At 36.0% G+C, this 22,716-nt stretch overlaps 9 non-coding genes across 9 annotated transcripts; all 9 read left to right on the top strand.

Moving 5' to 3' along the window:
- The first annotated feature begins 395 nt into the window (after positions 1-395).
- TRNAT-UGU (transfer RNA threonine (anticodon UGU)) lies at positions 396-468 on the top strand. Its single transcript has one exon. It is a non-coding gene; the product is annotated as a tRNA-Thr (tRNA).
- A 3,639-nt stretch (positions 469-4,107) lies between these two features.
- On the top strand, positions 4,108-4,180 carry TRNAT-UGU (transfer RNA threonine (anticodon UGU)). Its single transcript has one exon. It is a non-coding gene; the product is annotated as a tRNA-Thr (tRNA).
- Positions 4,181-5,887: 1,707 nt separating this feature from the next.
- TRNAT-UGU (transfer RNA threonine (anticodon UGU)) lies at positions 5,888-5,960 on the top strand. The gene has a single exon. It is a non-coding gene; the product is annotated as a tRNA-Thr (tRNA).
- Positions 5,961-12,766: 6,806 nt separating this feature from the next.
- On the top strand, positions 12,767-12,839 carry TRNAT-UGU (transfer RNA threonine (anticodon UGU)). Its single transcript has one exon. It is a non-coding gene; the product is annotated as a tRNA-Thr (tRNA).
- A 1,715-nt stretch (positions 12,840-14,554) lies between these two features.
- TRNAT-CGU (transfer RNA threonine (anticodon CGU)) lies at positions 14,555-14,627 on the top strand. The gene has a single exon. It is a non-coding gene; the product is annotated as a tRNA-Thr (tRNA).
- Positions 14,628-16,348: 1,721 nt separating this feature from the next.
- TRNAT-UGU (transfer RNA threonine (anticodon UGU)) lies at positions 16,349-16,421 on the top strand. The gene has a single exon. It is a non-coding gene; the product is annotated as a tRNA-Thr (tRNA).
- Positions 16,422-18,128: 1,707 nt separating this feature from the next.
- Positions 18,129-18,201, top strand: TRNAT-UGU (transfer RNA threonine (anticodon UGU)). The gene has a single exon. It is a non-coding gene; the product is annotated as a tRNA-Thr (tRNA).
- Positions 18,202-19,921: 1,720 nt separating this feature from the next.
- On the top strand, positions 19,922-19,994 carry TRNAT-CGU (transfer RNA threonine (anticodon CGU)). The gene has a single exon. It is a non-coding gene; the product is annotated as a tRNA-Thr (tRNA).
- Positions 19,995-21,574: 1,580 nt separating this feature from the next.
- TRNAT-CGU (transfer RNA threonine (anticodon CGU)) lies at positions 21,575-21,647 on the top strand. The gene has a single exon. It is a non-coding gene; the product is annotated as a tRNA-Thr (tRNA).
- Positions 21,648-22,716: the final 1,069 nt, after the last annotated feature.

Here is a 22,716-nt window from a genome sequence, read left to right as displayed (position 1 = left end):
TTCCAAACTGTCTAAAAGTTTGATTTGCTTCTGTTTCTGAAGCATGTTTCTGATACCTTATAGTAAAACATAAAATTTTTCATGAATGCATGATGGCCGATTCTTTTTTTCTCCAATCCACTAAAAACCTATTTCATTTTTCTGTCAATCTACCGATAAATAAGCAGCCAGTTCTAGAATTACAGTTTTACTTTCAGGCTTCTCATTTGTAAGAGCAGCTCTTTCAATTTTGTGCAAATCAACCAATAAATTCGCAGCTAGTTCTGGAGTTATGGTTTTAAACTGTTATTTGGTCATGCCTCCCTCTCCTTTGTAAGACCAACTATAGGCTAATGGAAGGATACGACTTATGTGATTTCGAATAAAACCCACGTCGTTGCCATAGTCAATATGTCGGCTTCATAGCTCAGTGGTTAGAGCACTGGTCTTGTAAACCAGGGGTCGTGAGTTCAATTCTCACTGGGGCCTTTATAGTCAGTGCCTAGAGTATTTCCTAAGGTAGTTACTTCATCACAGACAATTCCAACGTGTCACTTCCTTTAAGATAATTGCTTGGACCAAACTGAGAATATTCAGACATCATTGCTTCATTCAATCCATTGCTTATGTCCAACATTACCTCTTTTATTTTTTTATAAACAGGAAATTATGCATGTTCGGTCTCGCATGGAAAATTTTGGAAAAAAATTGCCTCTGGCCGTGTCAATTTTGTTCATAAAGGAAGATTTTTGCACTGTTTCCGTATACTTCACTCATTCAGTCCCCAAAAATATCAATTAATTTAGATGTGATTTCCAAACTGTCTAAAAGTTTGATTTGTTTCTCTATGTTTCTGTAGCATGTTTCTAAAACCTTAATGTAAAACATAACATTTTTCATGACTGCATGATGGACAACTCTGTTTCTCTCCAATCTACTAAAAACCAATTTCATTTTTCTGTCAATCTACCGATTGACATGACTGTTTCTCTCCAATCCACTAAAAACCGATAAATAGCATCAATTCATTCAGTTGTGATTTCCAAACTGTCTAAAAGTTTGATTTGTTTCTATGTTTCTGAAGCATGTTTCTGATACCTTAATGTAAAACATAACATTTTTTAGGAATTCATCATGGGCAATTCTGTTCCTCATTCTGTACCCCAAACACATCAATTCATTCAGATGTGATTTCCAAACTGTCTAAAAGTTTGATTTGCTTCTGTTTCTGATACCTTATAGTAAAACATAACATTTTTCATGAATGCATGATGGCCGATTCTTTTTTTCTCCAATCCACTAAAAACCTATTTCATTTTTCTGTCAATCTACCGATAAATAAGCAGCCAGTTCTAGAATTACAGTTTTACACTTTTATTTTCAGGCTTCTCATTTGTAAGAGCAGCTCGTTCAATTTTGTGCAAATCAACCAATAAATTCCCAGCTAGTTCTGGAGTTATGGTTTTAAACTGTTATTTGGTCATGCCTCCCTCTCCTTTGTAAGACCAACTATGCATGATGGACAACTCTGTTTCTCTCCAATCTACTAAAAACCAATTTCATTTTTCTGTCAATCTACCGATTGACATGACTGTTTCTCTCCAATCCACTAAAAACCGATAAATAGCATCAATTCATTCAGTTGTGATTTCCAAACTGTCTAAAAGTTTGATTTGTTTCTATGTTTCTGAAGCATGTTTCTGATACCTTAATGTAAAACATAACATTTTTTAGGAATTCATCATGGGCAATTCTGTTCCTCATTCTGTACCCCAAACACATCAATTCATTCAGATGTGATTTCCAAACTGTCTAAAAGTTTGATTTGCTTCTGTTTCTGATACCTTATAGTAAAACATAACATTTTTCATGAATGCATGATGGCCGATTCTTTTTTTCTCCAATCCACTAAAAACCTATTTCATTTTTCTGTCAATCTACCGATAAATAAGCAGCCAGTTCTAGAATTACAGTTTTACACTTTTATTTTCAGGCTTCTCATTTGTAAGAGCAGCTCGTTCAATTTTGTGCAAATCAACCAATAAATTCCCAGCTAGTTCTGGAGTTATGGTTTTAAACTGTTATTTGGTCATGCCTCCCTCTCCTTTGTAAGACCAACTATGCATGATGGACAACTCTGTTTCTCTCCAATCTACTAAAAACCAATTTCATTTTTCTGTCAATCTACCGATTGACATGACTGTTTCTCTCCAATCCACTAAAAACCGATAAATAGCATCAATTCATTCAGTTGTGATTTCCAAACTGTCTAAAAGTTTGATTTGTTTCTCTATGTTTCTGTAGCATGTTTCTAAAACCTTAATGTAAAACATAACATTTTTCATGACTGCATGATGGACAACTCTGTTTCTCTCCAATCTACTAAAAACCAATTTCATTTTTCTGTCAATCTACCGATAAATAAGCAGCCAGTTCTAGAATTACAGTTTTACACTTTTATTTTCAGGCTTCTCATTTGTAAGAGCAGCTCGTTCAATTTTGTGCAAATCAACCAATAAATTCCCAGCTAGTTCTGGAGTTATGGTTTTAAACTGTTATTTGGTCATGCCTCCCTCTCCTTTGTAAGACCAACTATGCATGATGGACAACTCTGTTTCTCTCCAATCTACTAAAAACCAATTTCATTTTTCTGTCAATCTACCGATTGACATGACTGTTTCTCTCCAATCCACTAAAAACCGATAAATAGCATCAATTCATTCAGTTGTGATTTCCAAACTGTCTAAAAGTTTGATTTGTTTCTCTATGTTTCTGTAGCATGTTTCTAAAACCTTAATGTAAAACATAACATTTTTCATGACTGCATGATGGACAACTCTGTTTCTCTCCAATCTACTAAAAACCAATTTCATTTTTCTGTCAATCTACCGATTGACATGACTGTTTCTCTCCAATCCACTAAAAACCGATAAATAGCATCAATTCATTCAGTTGTGATTTCCAAACTGTCTAAAAGTTTGATTTGTTTCTATGTTTCTGAAGCATGTTTCTGATACCTTAATGTAAAACATAACATTTTTTAGGAATTCATCATGGGCAATTCTGTTCCTCATTCTGTACCCCAAACACATCAATTCATTCAGATGTGATTTCCAAACTGTCTAAAAGTTTGATTTGCTTCTGTTTCTGAAGCATGTTTCTGTTACCTTATAGTAAAACATAACATTTTTCATGAATGCATGATGGCCGATTCTTTTTTTCTCCAATCCACTAAAAACCTATTTCATTTTTCTGTCAATCTACCGATAAATAAGCAGCCAGTTCTAGAATTACAGTTTTACACTTTTATTTTCAGGCTTCTCATTTGTAAGAGCAGCTCGTTCAATTTTGTGCAAATCAACCAATAAATTCCCAGCTAGTTCTGGAGTTATGGTTTTAAACTGTTATTTGGTCATGCCTCCCTCTCCTTTGTAAGACCAACTATGCATGATGGACAACTCTGTTTCTCTCCAATCTACTAAAAACCAATTTCATTTTTCTGTCAATCTACCGATTGACATGACTGTTTCTCTCCAATCCACTAAAAACCGATAAATAGCATCAATTCATTCAGTTGTGATTTCCAAACTGTCTAAAAGTTTGATTTGTTTCTATGTTTCTGAAGCATGTTTCTGATACCTTAATGTAAAACATAACATTTTTTAGGAATTCATCATGGGCAATTCTGTTCCTCATTCTGTACCCCAAACACATCAATTCATTCAGATGTGATTTCCAAACTGTCTAAAAGTTTGATTTGCTTCTGTTTCTGAAGCATGTTTCTGATACCTTATAGTAAAACATAAAATTTTTCATGAATGCATGATGGCCGATTCTTTTTTTCTCCAATCCACTAAAAACCTATTTCATTTTTCTGTCAATCTACCGATAAATAAGCAGCCAGTTCTAGAATTACAGTTTTACTTTCAGGCTTCTCATTTGTAAGAGCAGCTCTTTCAATTTTGTGCAAATCAACCAATAAATTCGCAGCTAGTTCTGGAGTTATGGTTTTAAACTGTTATTTGGTCATGCCTCCCTCTCCTTTGTAAGACCAACTATAGGCTAATGGAAGGATACGACTTATGTGATTTCGAATAAAACCCACGTCGTTGCCATAGTCAATATGTCGGCTTCATAGCTCAGTGGTTAGAGCACTGGTCTTGTAAACCAGGGGTCGTGAGTTCAATTCTCACTTGGGCCTTTATAGTCAGTGCCTAGAGTATTTCCTAAGGTAGTTACTTGATCACAGACAATTCCAACGTGTCATTTCCTTTAAGATAATTGCTTGGACCAAACTGAGAATATTCAGACATCATTGCTTCATTCAATCCAATGCTTATGTCCAACATTACCTCTTTTATTTTTTTATAAACAGGAAATTACGCATGTTCGGTCTCGCATGGAAAATTTTGGAAAAAAATTGCCTCTGGCCGTGTCAATTTTGTTCATAAAGGAAGATTTTTGCACTGTTTCCATATACTTCACTCATTCAGTCCCCAAAAATATCAATTAATTTAGATGTGATTTCCAAACTGTCTAAAAGTTTGATTTGTTTCTCTATGTTTCTGTAGCATGTTTCTAAAACCTTAATGTAAAACATAACATTTTTCATGACTGCATGATGGACAACTCTGTTTCTCTCCAATCTACTAAAAACCAATTTCATTTTTCTGTCAATCTACCGATTGACATGACTGTTTCTCTCCAATCCACTAAAAACCGATAAATAGCATCAATTCATTCAGTTGTGATTTCCAAACTGTCTAAAAGTTTGATTTGTTTCTATGTTTCTGAAGCATGTTTCTGATACCTTAATGTAAAACATAACATTTTTTAGGAATTCATCATGGGCATTTCTGTTCCTCATTCTGTACCCCAAACACATCAATTCATTCAGATGTGATTTCCAAACTGTCTAAAAGTTTGATTTGCTTCTGTTTCTGATACCTTATAGTAAAACATAACATTTTTCATGAATGCATGATGGCCGATTCTTTTTTTCTCCAATCCACTAAAAACCTATTTCATTTTTCTGTCAATCTACCGATAAATAAGCAGCCAGTTCTAGAATTACAGTTTTACACTTTTATTTTCAGGCTTCTCATTTGTAAGAGCAGCTCGTTCAATTTTGTGCAAATCAACCAATAAATTCCCAGCTAGTTCTGGAGTTATGGTTTTAAACTGTTATTTGGTCATGCCTCCCTCTCCTTTGTAAGACCAACTATGCATGATGGACAACTCTGTTTCTCTCCAATCTACTAAAAACCAATTTCATTTTTCTGTCAATCTACCGATTGACATGACTGTTTCTCTCCAATCCACTAAAAACCGATAAATAGCATCAATTCATTCAGTTGTGATTTCCAAACTGTCTAAAAGTTTGATTTGTTTCTATGTTTCTGAAGCATGTTTCTGATACCTTAATGTAAAACATAACATTTTTTAGGAATTCATCATGGGCAATTCTGTTCCTCATTCTGTACCCCAAACACATCAATTCATTCAGATGTGATTTCCAAACTGTCTAAAAGTTTGATTTGCTTCTGTTTCTGAAGCATGTTTCTGATACCTTATAGTAAAACATAAAATTTTTCATGAATGCATGATGGCCGATTCTTTTTTTCTCCAATCCACTAAAAACCTATTTCATTTTTCTGTCAATCTACCGATAAATAAGCAGCCAGTTCTAGAATTACAGTTTTACTTTCAGGCTTCTCATTTGTAAGAGCAGCTCTTTCAATTTTGTGCAAATCAACCAATAAATTCGCAGCTAGTTCTGGAGTTATGGTTTTAAACTGTTATTTGGTCATGCCTCCCTCTCCTTTGTAAGACCAACTATAGGCTAATGGAAGGATACGACTTATGTGATTTCGAATAAAACCCACGTCGTTGCCATAGTCAATATGTCGGCTTCATAGCTCAGTGGTTAGAGCACTGGTCTTGTAAACCAGGGGTCGTGAGTTCAATTCTCACTGGGGCCTTTATAGTCAGTGCCTAGAGTATTTCCTAAGGTAGTTACTTCATCACAGACAATTCCAACATGTCATTTCCTTTAACCCCTTAAGGACGCAGCCTAGTTTTGGCCTTAAGGCTCAGAGCCCATTTTTCAAATCTGACATATTTCACTTTATGTGGTAATAACGTCGGAATGCTTAAACCTACCCAAGCGATTCTGAGATTGTTTTCTCGTGACACATTGGGCTTCATGTTCGTGGTAAAATTTGGTCGATATATTCAGTGTTTATTGGTGAAAAATTGCAAAATGTAGAGAAAATTTTGAAAAAATTGCATTTTTCAGAATTTAACTGCATCTGCTTGTAAAACAGACGGTTATACCACCCAAAATAGTTACTAGTTCACATTTCCCATATGTCTACTTTAGATTGGCATCGTTTTTTGAACATTTTTTTATTTTTCTTGGACGTTACAAGGCTTAGAACATAAACAGCAATTTCTCATATTTTTAAGAAAATTTCAAAAGCCTTTTTTTTAAGGTACCTCTTGAGTTCTGAAGTGGCTTTGTGGGGCCTATGTATTAGAAACCCTGATAAAACACCCCATTTTAAAAACTAGACCCCTCAAAGTATTCAAAACAGCAGTTAGAAAGTTTTTTAACCCTTCAGGCATTTCACAGGAATTAAAGCAAAGTGGAGGTGAAATTTGCAAATTTCATTTTTCTTGCTGAATTTCAATTTTATTCATTTTTTTTTCTGTAACACAGAAGGTTTTACCAGAGAAACACTACTAAATATGTATTGTCCAGATTCTGCAGTTTTTAGAAATGTCCCACATGTGGCCCTACTGCGCTCGTGGACTAAAACACAAGCCCTAGAAGCAAAGAAGCACCTAGTGGATTTTGAGTCCTCTTTTTTATTAGAATATATTTTAGGCAGCATGCCAGGTTTGAAGAGGTGTTGAGGTGTCAAAACAGTAGGAATCCCCCAATAGTGACCCCATTTTGGAAACTACACCCCTCAAGGAATTCATTTAGGGTTGTTGTTACCATTTTGACTGCACAGTTTTTTCACAGCACGTATTTGAATTGGGCTCTGAAATGAAAAAAATTTCATTTTTTCCAATAAAATGTCATTTGTGATCAAAATTTCTTATTTTCACAAGGAACAAAATACCCCATTTTGTTGCCCAATTTGTCCTTAGTGTGGCAATACCCCATTTGTGGTGATAAACTGCCGTTTGGGCCCATGGGAGGGCTCAGAAGGAAAGGAGCGCTATATGTTTGTTGGAGTCCAGATTTTGTTGGATTGGTTTTCGGGTGCCATGTCGCATTTGCAGAGCCTCAGAGGTATCAAAGCAATGGAAACCCACCAAAAGTGACCCCATTTTGGAAACTACACCCCTCAAGGAATTCATTTATGGTTGTTGTTAGCATTTTGACCACACAGTTTTTTCACAGCACCTATTTCAATTGGGCTGTGACATTAAAAAAATGACATTTTTTCCAATAAGATGTAATTTTTTACCAAAATTTCTTATTTTCACAGGGAACAAAATACTCAATTTTGTTGCCCAATTTCTCCTGAGTGCATCAATACCCCATTTGTGGCAATAAACTGCCGTTTGGGCCCATGGGAGGCCTCAGAAGGGAAGGAGCGCTGTGTGTTCTTTGGAGTACAGATTTTGCTGGTTTGGTTTTCGGGTGCCATGTCGCATTTGCAGAGCCCCAGAGGTATCAAAGCAATGGAAACCCACCAGAAGTTACCCCATTTTGGAAACTACACCCCTCAAGGAATTCATTTATGGGTAATGTGACCATTTAGACTCCATAGTTTCTTCACAGAACTAATTTGAATTGGGCTGGGAATTAAAAAAATATATATTTTTTCCAATAATATGTCATTTTAGCTCAAAAATTCTTATTTTCACAAGAAATAAAATACTCCATTCTGTTGCCCAATTTGTCCTGAGTGCGGCAATACCCCATTTGTGGTGATAAACTGCCGTTTGGGCCCATGGGAGGGCTCAGAAGGAAAGGAGCCCTGTGTGTTCTTTGGAGTCCAGATTTTGCTGGATTGGTTTTCGGGTGCCATGTCGCATTTGCAGAGCCCCAGAGGTATCAAAGCAATAGAAACCAACCACAAATGACCCCATTTTGGAAACTACACCCCTCAAGGACTTCATTTATGGGTGTTGTGACCATTTTGACCCCATAGTTTTTTCACAGAACTTATTTGAATTGGGCTGGGAATGAAAACAAAATTATTTTTTTCAAATAATATGTAGTTTTGGCTGAAAATTTCTTATTTTCACAAGAAACAAAATACCCCATTCTGTTGCGCAATTTGTTCTGAGGGCCGCAATACCCCATTTGTTGTGATAAACTGCCATTTGGGCCCATGGGAGGGCTCAGAAGGAAAGGACCACCATTTGGCCTACTGGGGATTTTCTAGTGCGAAGTCATGTATGCAGAAGCCCCTGAGGTACCAGAACAGTTGAAACCCCCAAGAAGTGACCCCGTTTTAAAAACTACACCCTTAAGGCATTCATCTACATGTGTAGTGAGCATTTTGACCGGAGACCTACACCCCATAAACTGTAATGTGGGTTCTCCCGGATATGGCAATACCCTACATGTGGCTGTTATCAGCTGCCTGGACACACAGCAGGGCCCAGAGGGGAAAGACGAGGGGGGATAAGCTGTGTGGAGTGCATCAGGGTAAGTAAAATTGGGGTAAATTATAAACCAAGGGATGTATGATAAATTTTAAAACACTTTCATACAGAGCTCTGGTTATTCGGGACACGTGTCACATTGATATATTGTGTCCTCCCTTACCCCCTCTTATAGCAGACTTTGCACCTCTTTTGACTTTTTCCCTTCTTGCCAGTTTGGGGAACTTCTCCTGGAAAGTGTTGCCCTGGTACGATGCGTGTGGGCTCGCTTCCAGAAGTACTGGGTGCCCCCCCTTCTTGGTCCCTAAAGATTAGGTTCTTGATAATCACCTCTTGAAATTCCAGGAAAGTTCCCGTCTGGCCTGCACATCGATGTAGCATGTACGCATTGTACAATGCCATCTGTATGATGTGCCCGGCCAGCTTCTTATACCACACCGCATGGCGCTGTAGGGCTTCAGGGCTTGATCTTACAAGTCCATCCCTCCCATGTACCTATTGTAGTCCAGGATGCAGTCTGGTTTGGGGGTGGCCTTTCTTTCATATATCCTAAACCTGTAGGTATACCCTGATGCACTCTCACAGCTTATACATCTTCACGCCATACCTTGCCCTCTTACCCGGCAGGTACTGGCGGAATTGAACCCTCCCTTTAAAATGTACCAGGGACTCATCAATAGAAATACACTTCTCAGGGGTGTATGCTGGGGAAAACCGGGCACTGGAACGGTCTAATAGGGGTCTCCGTTTATACAAACGGTCAAAACTGGGGTCATCTCGGGGTGGGCACGGCTCATTATCAGTATAATGTAAGAAGCGAAGTATTGCCTCATTTATTTATTTTTTTAGGTTCCAGTTCAGTTCTGAAGTTGCTTTGAGGGGCCCATATATTAGAAACCCCTATCAAACACCCCATTTTAGAAACTAGACCCCTCAAAGTATCCACAACAGCATTTAGAAAGTTTATGAACCCTTTAGGTGTTTCACGGGAATTTAGAGCAAAGTAGAGGTGAAATTGACATTTTTTTTTTTTGTCTGAAAATCCTCTTTATACCATTTTTTTTATAACACAAAAGGATTTATCAGAGAAACGCAACTTAATACGTATTGCCCAGATTCTGCAGTTTTGAGAAATATCCCACATGTGGCCCTGGTGCGGTAATGGACTGAAGCACCGGCCTCCGAAGCAAAGGAGCACCCAGTGGATTTTGAGGCCTCTTTTTTATTAGGCACCATGTCCGGTTTGAAGAGGTCTTGTGGTGCCAAAACATTGGGAACCCCCCAAAAGTGACCCCAATTTGGAAACTAGACCCCTTGAGGAATCCATTGTAGTTTTCTTGGGGTGCATGCGGCTTTTTGATCAGTTTTTATTCTATGTTTAGGTGGCGTGGTGACTAAAAAACAGCAATTGTACGATTGTTTTTTTTTTCGTTTTTTTTTACAGCGTTCACCGTGCGCTAGAAAAGACATATTCACTTTATTCTGCGGGGCGATACGATTACGGCGATACCAGATGTTTATAGTTTTTTTTTATGTCTTATGGCGTTTGCACAATAAAATACGTTTTGTAAACAATCATTCACTTTTTGTGTTACCTTATTCTAAGAGCCATAACGTTTTTATTTTTCAATCAATGAAGCCGTGCGAGGACTTATTTTTTGCGTAACGAACTGTAGTTTCGATCAGTACCATTTTTCGGTACATGCGACTTTTTGATCTCTTTTTATTCCATTTTTTGATAGGTGAAGTGACCAAACAATTGTGATTGTGGTTCGGTTTATTATTTATTTTTTTTACGGCGTTCACCGTGCGGGATAAATAATGAAATAATTTTGTAGTTCAGGCCGTTACGGACGCGGCGATACCAATTATGTATAGTTTATTTGTTTGTTTATATATTTTTATTAATAATAAAGGACTGATAAGGGAAAAGGGGGGATTTTTACTTTTAATACTTTTAAATCTTTTATTTTCTTATTTTTACACAACTTTTTTTAACTTTTTTTTTACTTTATTACTTTGTCCCACTAGGGGACATGAGGGCAGGAGGTCCTGATCGCTATTCTAATACACTGCACTACATGCGTAGTGCAGTGTATTAGAACTGTCAGCTACTCACTGACAGCAAGCATAGTGGGTCCTGACGTTGTCAGGACCCACTAGGCTTCCGTCTATGGCATCGCCGGACGCCATTGTTTGGTGTCCGGTTGCCATAGTCACCATCGCCGGCCGCTATCGCGTAGCAGGCCGGCGATGGCAGCTTAACCCCTAAAAAGCCGCGATCTCTATAGAACGCGGCTTTTAAGGGGTTAATCAGCGGGGACACAGCGATCGGTCCCCGCTGTAGGAGCTGTGACAGCTGCTGAACAAGACAGCAGCGTCACAGCTCCTGTATGTGTCGGGAGGACGGCCGAAACGGCCGTTACTCCCGAGACGTACTATTACGGCATGGAGCGCGAACGATACAGCTGCCATGACGTAATAGTACGTCAAGGAGCGGGAAGGGGTTAAGATAATTGCTTGGACCAAACTGAGAATATTCAGACATCATTGCTTCATTCAATCCATTGCTTATGTCCAACATTACCTCTTTTATTTTTTTATAAACAGGAAATTACGCATGTTCGGTCTCGCATGGAAAATTTTGGAAAAAAATTGCCTCTGGCCGTGTCAATTTTGTTCATAAAGGAAGATTTTTGCACTGTTTCCATATACTTCACTCATTCAGTCCCCAAAAATATCAATTAATTTAGATGTGATTTCCAAACTGTCTAAAAGTTTGATTTGTTTCTCTATGTTTCTGTAGCATGTTTCTAAAACCTTAATGTAAAACATAACATTTTTCATGACTGCATGATGGACAACTCTGTTTCTCTCCAATCTACTAAAAACCAATTTCATTTTTCTGTCAATCTACCGATTGACATGACTGTTTCTCTCCAATCCACTAAAAACCGATAAATAGCATCAATTCATTCAGTTGTGATTTCCAAACTGTCTAAAAGTTTGATTTGTTTCTATGTTTCTGAAGCATGTTTCTGATACCTTAATGTAAAACATAACATTTTTTAGGAATTCATCATGGGCAATTCTGTTCCTCATTCTGTACCCCAAACACATCAATTCATTCAGATGTGATTTCCAAACTGTCTAAAAGTTTGATTTGCTTCTGTTTCTGAAGCATGTTTCTGATACCTTATAGTAAAACATAACATTTTTCATGAATGCATGATGGCCGATTCTTTTTTTCTCCAATCCACTAAAAACCTATTTCATTTTTCTGTCAATCTACCGATAAATAAGCAGCCAGTTCTAGAATTACAGTTTTACACTTTTATTTTCAAGCTTCTCATTTGTAAGAGCAGCTCGTTCAATTTTGTGCAAATCAACCAATAAATTCCCAGCTAGTTCTGGAGTTATGGTTTTAAACTGTTATTTGGTCATGCCTCCCTCTCCTTTGTAAGACCAACTATGCATGATGGACAACTCTGTTTCTCTCCAATCTACTAAAAACCAATTTCATTTTTCTGTCAATCTACCGATTGACATGACTGTTTCTCTCCAATCCACTAAAAACCGATAAATAGCATCAATTCATTCAGTTGTGATTTCCAAACTGTCTAAAAGTTTGATTTGTTTCTATGTTTCTGAAGCATGTTTCTGATACCTTAATGTAAAACATAACATTTTTTAGGAATTCATCATGGGCAATTCTGTTCCTCATTCTGTACCCCAAACACATCAATTCATTCAGATGTGATTTCCAAACTGTCTAAAAGTTTGATTTGCTTCTGTTTCTGAAGCATGTTTCTGATACCTTATAGTAAAACATAAAATTTTTCATGAATGCATGATGGCCGATTCTTTTTTTCTCCAATCCACTAAAAACCTATTTCATTTTTCTGTCAATCTACCGATAAATAAGCAGCCAGTTCTAGAATTACAGTTTTACTTTCAGGCTTCTCATTTGTAAGAGCAGCTCTTTCAATTTTGTGCAAATCAACCAATAAATTCGCAGCTAGTTCTGGAGTTATGGTTTTAAACTGTTATTTGGTCATGCCTCCCTCTCCTTTGTAAGACCAACTATAGGCTAATGGAAGGATACGACTTATGTGATTTCGAATAAAACCCACGTCGTTGCCATAGTCAATATGTCGGCTTCATAGCTCAGTGGTTAGAGCACTGGTCTTGTAAACCAGGGGTCGTGAGTTCAATTCTCACTGGGGCTTTTATAGTCAGTGCCTAGAGTATTTCCTAAGGTAGTTACTTCATCACAGACAATTCCAACGTGTCACTTCCTTTAAGATAATTGCTTGGACCAAACTGAGAATATTCAGACATCATTGCTTCATTCAATCCATTGCTTATGTCCAACATTACCTCTTTTATTTTTTTATAAACAGGAAATTATGCATGTTCGGTCTCGCATGGAAAATTTTGGAAAAAAATTGCCTCTGGCCGTGTCAATTTTGTTCATAAAGGAAGATTTTTGCACTGTTTCCATATACTTCACTCATTCAGTCCCCAAAAATATCAATTAATTTAGATGTGATTTCCAAACTGTCTAAAAGTTTGATTTGTTTCTCTATGTTTCTGTAGCATGTTTCTAAAACCTTAATGTAAAACATAACATTTTTCATGACTGCATGATGGACAACTCTGTTTCTCTCCAATCTACTAAAAACCAATTTCATTTTTCTGTCAATCTACCGATTGACATGACTGTTTCTCTCCAATCCACTAAAAACCGATAAATAGCATCAATTCATTCAGTTGTGATTTCCAAACTGTCTAAAAGTTTGATTTGTTTCTATGTTTCTGAAGCATGTTTCTGATACCTTAATGTAAAACATAACATTTTTTAGGAATTCATCATGGGCAATTCTGTTCCTCATTCTGTACCCCAAACACATCAATTCATTCAGATGTGATTTCCAAACTGTCTAAAAGTTTGATTTGCTTCTGTTTCTGATACCTTATAGTAAAACATAACATTTTTCATGAATGCATGATGGCCGATTCTTTTTTTCTCCAATCCACTAAAAACCTATTTCATTTTTCTGTCAATCTACCGATAAATAAGCAGCCAGTTCTAGAATTACAGTTTTACACTTTTATTTTCAGGCTTCTCATTTGTAAGAGCAGCTCGTTCAATTTTGTGCAAATCAACCAATAAATTCCCAGCTAGTTCTGGAGTTATGGTTTTAAACTGTTATTTGGTCATGCCTCCCTCTCCTTTGTAAGACCAACTATGCATGATGGACAACTCTTTTTCTCTCCAATCTACTAAAAACCAATTTCATTTTTCTGTCAATCTACCGATTGACATGACTGTTTCTCTCCAATCCACTAAAAACCGATAAATAGCATCAATTCATTCAGTTGTGATTTCCAAACTGTCTAAAAGTTTGATTTGTTTCTATGTTTCTGAAGCATGTTTCTGATACCTTAATGTAAAACATAACATTTTTTAGGAATTCATCATGGGCAATTCTGTTCCTCATTCTGTACCCCAAACACATCAATTCATTCAGATGTGATTTCCAAACTGTCTAAAAGTTTGATTTGCTTCTGTTTCTGAAGCATGTTTCTGATACCTTATAGTAAAACATAAAATTTTTCATGAATGCATGATGGCCGATTCTTTTTTTCTCCAATCCACTAAAAACCTATTTCATTTTTCTGTCAATCTACCGATAAATAAGCAGCCAGTTCTAGAATTACAGTTTTACACTTTTATTTTCAGGCTTCTCATTTGTAAGAGCAGCTCGTTCAATTTTGTGCAAATCAACCAATAAATTCCCAGCTAGCTCTGGAGTTATGGTTTTAAACTGTTATTTGGTCATGCCTCCCTCTCCTTTGTAAGACCAACTATAGGCTAATGGAAGGATACGACTTATGTGATTTCGAATAAAACCCACGTCGTTGCCATAGTCAATATGTCGGCTTCATAGCTCAGTGGTTAGAGCACTGGTCTCGTAAACCAGGGGTCGTGAGTTCAATTCTCACTGGGGCCTTTATAGTCAGTGCCTAGAGTATTTCCTAAGGTAGTTACTTCATCACAGACAATTCCAACATGTCATTTCCTTTAAGATAATTGCTTGGACCAAACTGAGAATATTCAGACATCATTGCTTCATTCAATCCATTGCTTATGTCCAACATTACCTCTTTTATTTTTTTATAAACAGGAAATTATGCATGTTCGGTCTCGCATGGAAAATTTTGGAAAAAAATTGCCTCTGGCCGTGTCAATTTTGTTCATAAAGGAAGATTTTTGCACTGTTTCCGTAATACTTCACTCATTCAGTCCCCAAAAATATCAATTAATTTAGATGTGATTTCCAAACTGTCTAAAAGTTTGATTTGTTTCTCTATGTTTCTGTAGCATGTTTCTAAAACCTTAATGTAAAACATAACATTTTTCATGACTGCATGATGGACAACTCTGTTTCTCTCCAATCTACTAAAAACCAATTTCATTTTTCTGTCAATCTACCGATTGACATGACTGTTTCTCTCCAATCCACTAAAAACCGATAAATAGCATCAATTCATTCAGTTGTGATTTCCAAACTGTCTAAAAGTTTGATTTGTTTCTATGTTTCTGAAGCATGTTTCTGATACCTTAATGTAAAACATAACATTTTTTAGGAATTCATCATGGGCAATTCTGTTCCTCATTCTGTACCCCAAACACATCAATTCATTCAGATGTGATTTCCAAACTGTCTAAAAGTTTGATTTGCTTCTGTTTCTGAAGCATGTTTCTGATACCTTATAGTAAAACATAACATTTTTCATGAATGCATGATGGCCGATTCTTTTTTTCTCCAATCCACTAAAAACCTATTTCATTTTTCTGTCAATCTACCGATAAATAAGCAGCCAGTTCTAGAATTACAGTTTTACACTTTTATTTTCAAGCTTCTCATTTGTAAGAGCAGCTCGTTCAATTTTGTGCAAATCAACCAATAAATTCCCAGCTAGTTCTGGAGTTATGGTTTTAAACTGTTATTTGGTCATGCCTCCCTCTCCTTTGTAAGACCAACTATGCATGATGGACAACTCTGTTTCTCTCCAATCTACTAAAAACCAATTTCATTTTTCTGTCAATCTACCGATTGACATGACTGTTTCTCTCCAATCCACTAAAAACCGATAAATAGCATCAATTCATTCAGTTGTGATTTCCAAACTGTCTAAAAGTTTGATTTGTTTCTATGTTTCTGAAGCATGTTTCTGATACCTTAATGTAAAACATAACATTTTTTAGGAATTCATCATGGGCAATTCTGTTCCTCATTCTGTACCCCAAACACATCAATTCATTCAGATGTGATTTCCAAACTGTCTAAAAGTTTGATTTGCTTCTGTTTCTGAAGCATGTTTCTGATACCTTATAGTAAAACATAAAATTTTTCATGAATGCATGATGGCCGATTCTTTTTTTCTCCAATCCACTAAAAACCTATTTCATTTTTCTGTCAATCTACCGATAAATAAGCAGCCAGTTCTAGAATTACAGTTTTACTTTCAGGCTTCTCATTTGTAAGAGCAGCTCTTTCAATTTTGTGCAAATCAACCAATAAATTCGCAGCTAGTTCTGGAGTTATGGTTTTAAACTGTTATTTGGTCATGCCTCCCTCTCCTTTGTAAGACCAACTATAGGCTAATGGAAGGATACGACTTATGTGATTTCGAATAAAACCCACGTCGTTGCCATAGTCAATATGTCGGCTTCATAGCTCAGTGGTTAGAGCACTGGTCTTGTAAACCAGGGGTCGTGAGTTCAATTCTCACTGGGGCCTTTATAGTCAGTGCCTAGAGTATTTCCTAAGGTAGTTACTTCATCACAGACAATTCCAACGTGTCACTTCCTTTAAGATAATTGCTTGGACCAAACTGAGAATATTCAGACATCATTGCTTCATTCAATCCATTGCTTATGTCCAACATTACCTCTTTTATTTTTTTATAAACAGGAAATTATGCATGTTCGGTCTCGCATGGAAAATTTTGGAAAAAAATTGCCTCTGGCCGTGTCAATTTTGTTCATAAAGGAAGATTTTTGCACTGTTTCCATATACTTCACTCATTCAGTCCCCAAAAATATCAATTAATTTAGATGTGATTTCCAAACTGTCTAAAAGTTTGATTTGTTTCTCTATGTTTCTGTAGCATGTTTCTAAAACCTTAATGTAAAACATAAAATTTTTCATGACTGCATGATGGACAACTCTGTTTCTCTCCAATCTACTAAAAACCAATTTCATTTTTCTGTCAATCTACCGATTGACATGACTGTTTCTCTCCAATCCACTAAAAACCGATAAATAGCATCAATTCATTCAGTTGTGATTTCCAAACTGTCTAAAAGTTTGATTTGTTTCTATGTTTCTGAAGCATGTTTCTGATACCTTAATGTAAAACATAACATTTTTTAGGAATTCATCATGGGCAATTCTGTTCCTCATTCTGTACCCCAAACACATCAATTCATTCAGATGTGATTTCCAAACTGTCTAAAAGTTTGATTTGCTTCTGTTTCTGATACCTTATAGTAAAACATAACATTTTTCATGAATGCATGATGGCCGATTCTTTTTTTCTCCAATCCACTAAAAACCTATTTCATTTTTCTGTCAATCTACCGATAAATAAGCAGCCAGTTCTAGAATTACAGTTTTACACTTTTATTTTCAGGCTTCTCATTTGTAAGAGCAGCTCGTTCAATTTTGTGCAAATCAACCAATAAATTCCCACCTAGTTCTGGAGTTATGGTTTTAAACTGTTATTTGGTCATGCCTCCCTCTCCTTTGTAAGACCAACTATGCATGATGGACAACTCTTTTTCTCTCCAATCTACTAAAAACCAATTTCATTTTTCTGTCAATCTACCGATTGACATGACTGTTTCTCTCCAATCCACTAAAAACCGATAAATAGCATCAATTCATTCAGTTGTGATTTCCAAACTGTCTAAAAGTTTGATTTGTTTCTATGTTTCTGAAGCATGTTTCTGATACCTTAATGTAAAACATAACATTTTTTAGGAATTCATCATGGGCAATTCTGTTCCTCATTCTGTACCCCAAACACATCAATTCATTCAGATGTGATTTCCAAACTGTCTAAAAGTTTGATTTGCTTCTGTTTCTGAAGCATGTTTCTGATACCTTATAGTAAAACATAAAATTTTTCATGAATGCATGATGGCCGATTCTTTTTTTCTCCAATCCACTAAAAACCTATTTCATTTTTCTGTCAATCTACCGATAAATAAGCAGCCAGTTCTAGAATTACAGTTTTACTTTCAGGCTTCTCATTTGTAAGAGCAGCTCTTTCAATTTTGTGCAAATCAACCAATAAATTCGCAGCTAGTTCTGGAGTTATGGTTTTAAACTGTTATTTGTTCATGCCTCCCTCTCCTTTGTAAGACCAACTATAGGCTAATGGAAGGATACGACTTATGTGATTTCGAATAAAACCCACGTCGTTGCCATAGTCAATATGTCGGCTTCATAGCTCAGTGGTTAGAGCACTGGTCTTGTAAACCAGGGGTCGTGAGTTCAATTCTCACTGGGGCCTTTATAGTCAGTGCCTAGAGTATTTCCTAAGGTAGTTACTTCATCACAGACAATTCCAACATGTCATTTCCTTTAAGATAATTGCTTGGACCAAACTGAGAATATTCAGACATCATTGCTTCATTCAATCCATTGCTTATGTCCAACATTACCTCTTTTATTTTTTTATAAACAGGAAATTATGCATGTTCGGTCTCGCATGGAAAATTTTGGAAAAAAATTGCCTCTGGCCGTGTCAATTTTGTTCATAAAGGAAGATTTTTGCACTGTTTCCATATACTTCACTCATTCAGTCCCCAAAAATATCAATTAATTTAGATGTGATTTCCAAACTGTCTAAAAGTTTGATTTGTTTCTCTATGTTTCTGTAGCATGTTTCTAAAACCTTAATGTAAAACATAACATTTTTCATGACTGCATGATGGACAACTCTGTTTCTCTCCAATCTACTAAAAACCAATTTCATTTTTCTGTCAATCTACCGATTGACATGACTGTTTCTCTCCAATCCACTAAAAACCGATAAATAGCATCAATTCATTCAGTTGTGATTTCCAAACTGTCTAAAAGTTTGATTTGTTTCTATGTTTCTGAAGCATGTTTCTGATACCTTAATGTAAAACATAACATTTTTTAGGAATTCATCATGGGCAATTCTGTTCCTCATTCTGTACCCCAAACACATCAATTCATTCAGATGTGATTTCCAAACTGTCTAAAAGTTTGATTTGCTTCTGTTTCTGAAGCATGTTTCTGATACCTTATAGTAAAACATAACATTTTTCATGAATGCATGATGGCCGATTCTTTTTTTCTCCAATCCACTAAAAACCAATTTCATTTTTCTGTCAATCTACCGATAAATAAGCAGCCAGTTCTAGAATTACAGTTTTACACTTTTATTTTCAGGCTTCTCATTTGTAAGAGCAGCTCGTTCAATTTTGTGCAAATCAACCAATAAATTCCCAGCTAGTTCTGGAGTTATGGTTTTAAACTGTTATTTGGTCATGCCTCCCTCTCCTTTGTAAGACCAACTATGCATGATGGACAACTCTGTTTCTCTCCAATCTACTAAAAACCAATTTCATTTTTCTGTCAATCTACCGATTGACATGACTGTTTCTCTCCAATCCACTAAAAACCGATAAATAGCATCAATTCATTCAGTTGTGATTTCCAAACTGTCTAAAAGTTTGATTTGTTTCTATGTTTCTGAAGCATGTTTCTGATACCTTAATGTAAAACATAACATTTTTTAGGAATTCATCATGGGCAATTCTGTTCCTCATTCTGTACCCCAAACACATCAATTCATTCAGATGTGATTTCCAAACTGTCTAAAAGTTTGATTTGCTTCTGTTTCTGAAGCATGTTTCTGATACCTTATAGTAAAACATAAAATTTTTCATGAATGCATGATGGCCGATTCTTTTTTTCTCCAATCCACTAAAAACCTATTTCATTTTTCTGTCAATCTACCGATAAATAAGCAGCCAGTTCTAGAATTACAGTTTTACTTTCAGGCTTCTCATTTGTAAGAGCAGCTCTTTCAATTTTGTGCAAATCAACCACTAAATTCGCAGCTAGTTCTGGAGTTATGGTTTTAAACTGTTATTTGGTCATGCCTCCCTCTCCTTTGTAAGACCAACTATAGGCTAATGGAAGGATACGACTTATGTGATTTCGAATAAAACCCACGTCGTTGCCGTAGTCATTATGTCGGCTTCATAGCTCAGTGGTTAGAACACTGGTCTCGTAAACCAGGGGTCGTGAGTTCAATTCTCACTGGGGCCTTTATAGTCAGTGCCTAGAGTATTTCCTAAGGTAGTTACTTCATCACAGACAATTCCAACATGTCATTTCCTTTAAGATAATTGCTTGGACCAAACTGAGAATATTCAGACATCATTGCTTCATTCAATCCATTGCTTATGTCCAACATTACCTCTTTTATTTTTTTATAAACAGGAAATTATGCATGTTCGGTCTCGCATGGAAAATTTTGGAAAAAAATTGCCTCTGGCCGTGTCAATTTTGTTCATAAAGGAAGATTTTTGCACTGTTTCCGTATACTTCACTCATTCAGTCCCCAAAAATATCAATTAATTTAGATGTGATTTCCAAACTGTCTAAAAGTTTGATTTGTTTCTCTATGTTTCTGTAGCATGTTTCTAAAACCTTAATGTAAAACATAACATTTTTCATGACTGCATGATGGACAACTCTGTTTCTCTCCAATCTACTAAAAACCAATTTCATTTTTCTGTCAATCTACCGATTGACATGACTGTTTCTCTCCAATCCACTAAAAACCGATAAATAGCATCAATTCATTCAGTTGTGATTTCCAAACTGTCTAAAAGTTTGATTTGTTTCTCTATGTTTCTGTAGCATGTTTCTAAAACCTTAATGTAAAACATAACATTTTTCATGACTGCATGATGGACAACTCTGTTTCTCTCCAATCTACTAAAAACCAATTTCATTTTTCTGTCAATCTACCGATAAATAAGCAGCCAGTTCTAGAATTACAGTTTTACACTTTTATTTTCAGGCTTCTCATTTGTAAGAGCAGCTCGTTCAATTTTGTGCAAATCAACCAATAAATTCCCAGCTAGTTCTGGAGTTATGGTTTTAAACTGTTATTTGGTCATGCCTCCCTCTCCTTTGTAAGACCAACTATGCATGATGGACAACTCTGTTTCTCTCCAATCTACTAAAAACCAATTTCATTTTTCTGTCAATCTACCGATTGACATGACTGTTTCTCTCCAATCCACTAAAAACCGATAAATAGCATCAATTCATTCAGTTGTGATTTCCAAACTGTCTAAAAGTTTGATTTGTTTCTATGTTTCTGAAGCATGTTTCTGATACCTTAATGTAAAACATAACATTTTTTAGGAATTCATCATGGGCAATTCTGTTCCTCATTCTGTACCCCAAACACATCAATTCATTCAGATGTGATTTCCAAACTGTCTAAAAGTTTGATTTGCTTCTGTTTCTGAAGCATGTTTCTGATACCTTATAGTAAAACATAAAATTTTTCATGAATGCATGATGGCCGATTCTTTTTTTCTCCAATCCACTAAAAACCTATTTCATTTTTCTGTCAATCTACCGATAAATAAGCAGCCAGTTCTAGAATTACAGTTTTACACTTTTATTTTCAGGCTTCTCATTTGTAAGAGCAGCTCGTTCAATTTTGTGCAAATCAACCAATAAATTCCCAGCTAGTTCTGGAGTTATGGTTTTAAACTGTTATTTGGTCATGTCTCCCTCTCCTTTGTAAGACCAACTATAGGCTAATGGAAGGATACGACTTATGTGATTTCGAATAAAACCCACGTCGTTGCCATAGTCAATATGTCGGCTTCATAGCTCAGTGGTTAGAGCACTGGTCTCGTAAACCAGGGGTCGTGAGTTCAATTCTCACTGGGGCCTTTATAGTCAGTGCCTAGAGTATTTCCTAAGGTAGTTACTTCATCACAGACAATTCCAACATGTCATTTCCTTTAAGATAATTGCTTGGACCAAACTGAGAATATTCAGACATCATTGCTTCATTCAATCCATTGCTTATGTCCAACATTACCTCTTTTATTTTTTTATAAACAGGAAATTATGCATGTTCGGTCTCGCATGGAAAATTTTGGAAAAAAATTGCCTCTGGCCGTGTCAATTTTGTTCATAAAGGAAGATTTTTGCACTGTTTCCATATACTTCACTCATTCAGTCCCCAAAAATATCAATTAATTTAGATGTGATTTCCAAACTGTCTAAAAGTTTGATTTGTTTCTCTATGTTTCTGTAGCATGTTTCTCTCCAATCCACTAAAAACCGATAAATAGCATCAATTCATTCAGTTGTGATTTCCAAACTGTCTAAAAGTTTGATTTGTTTCTATGTTTCTGAAGCATGTTTCTGATACCTTAATGTAAAACATAAAATTTTTTAGGAATTCATCATGGGCAATTCTGTTCCTCATTCTGTACCCCAAACACATCAATTCATTCAGATGTGATTTCCAAACTGTCTAAAAGTTTGATTTGCTTCTGTTTCTGATACCTTATAGTAAAACATAACATTTTTCATGAATGCATGATGGCCGATTCTTTTTTTCTCCAATCCACTAAAAACCTATTTCATTTTTCTGTCAATCTACCGATAAATAAGCAGCCAGTTCTAGAATTACAGTTTTACACTTTTATTTTCAGGCTTCTCATTTGTAAGAGCAGCTCGTTCAATTTTGTGCAAATCAACCAATAAATTCCCAGCTAGTTCTGGAGTTATGGTTTTAAACTGTTATTTGGTCATGCCTCCCTCTCCTTTGTAAGACCAACTATGCATGATGGACAACTCTGTTTCTCTCCAATCTACTAAAAACCAATTTCATTTTTCTGTCAATCTACCGATAAATAAGCAGCCAGTTCTAGAATTACAGTTTTACTTTCAGGCTTCTCATTTGTAAGAGCAGCTCTTTCAATTTTGTGCAAATCAACCAATAAATTCG

The sequence above is a fragment of the Rhinoderma darwinii genome, chromosome 1 (genome assembly GCF_050947455.1).
Source record: "Rhinoderma darwinii isolate aRhiDar2 chromosome 1, aRhiDar2.hap1, whole genome shotgun sequence".
Taxonomy (NCBI): domain Eukaryota; kingdom Metazoa; phylum Chordata; class Amphibia; order Anura; family Rhinodermatidae; genus Rhinoderma; species Rhinoderma darwinii.
Note: the sequence above shows the minus strand (reverse complement) of the source record. Positions and strands in the feature narration are given on the sequence as shown.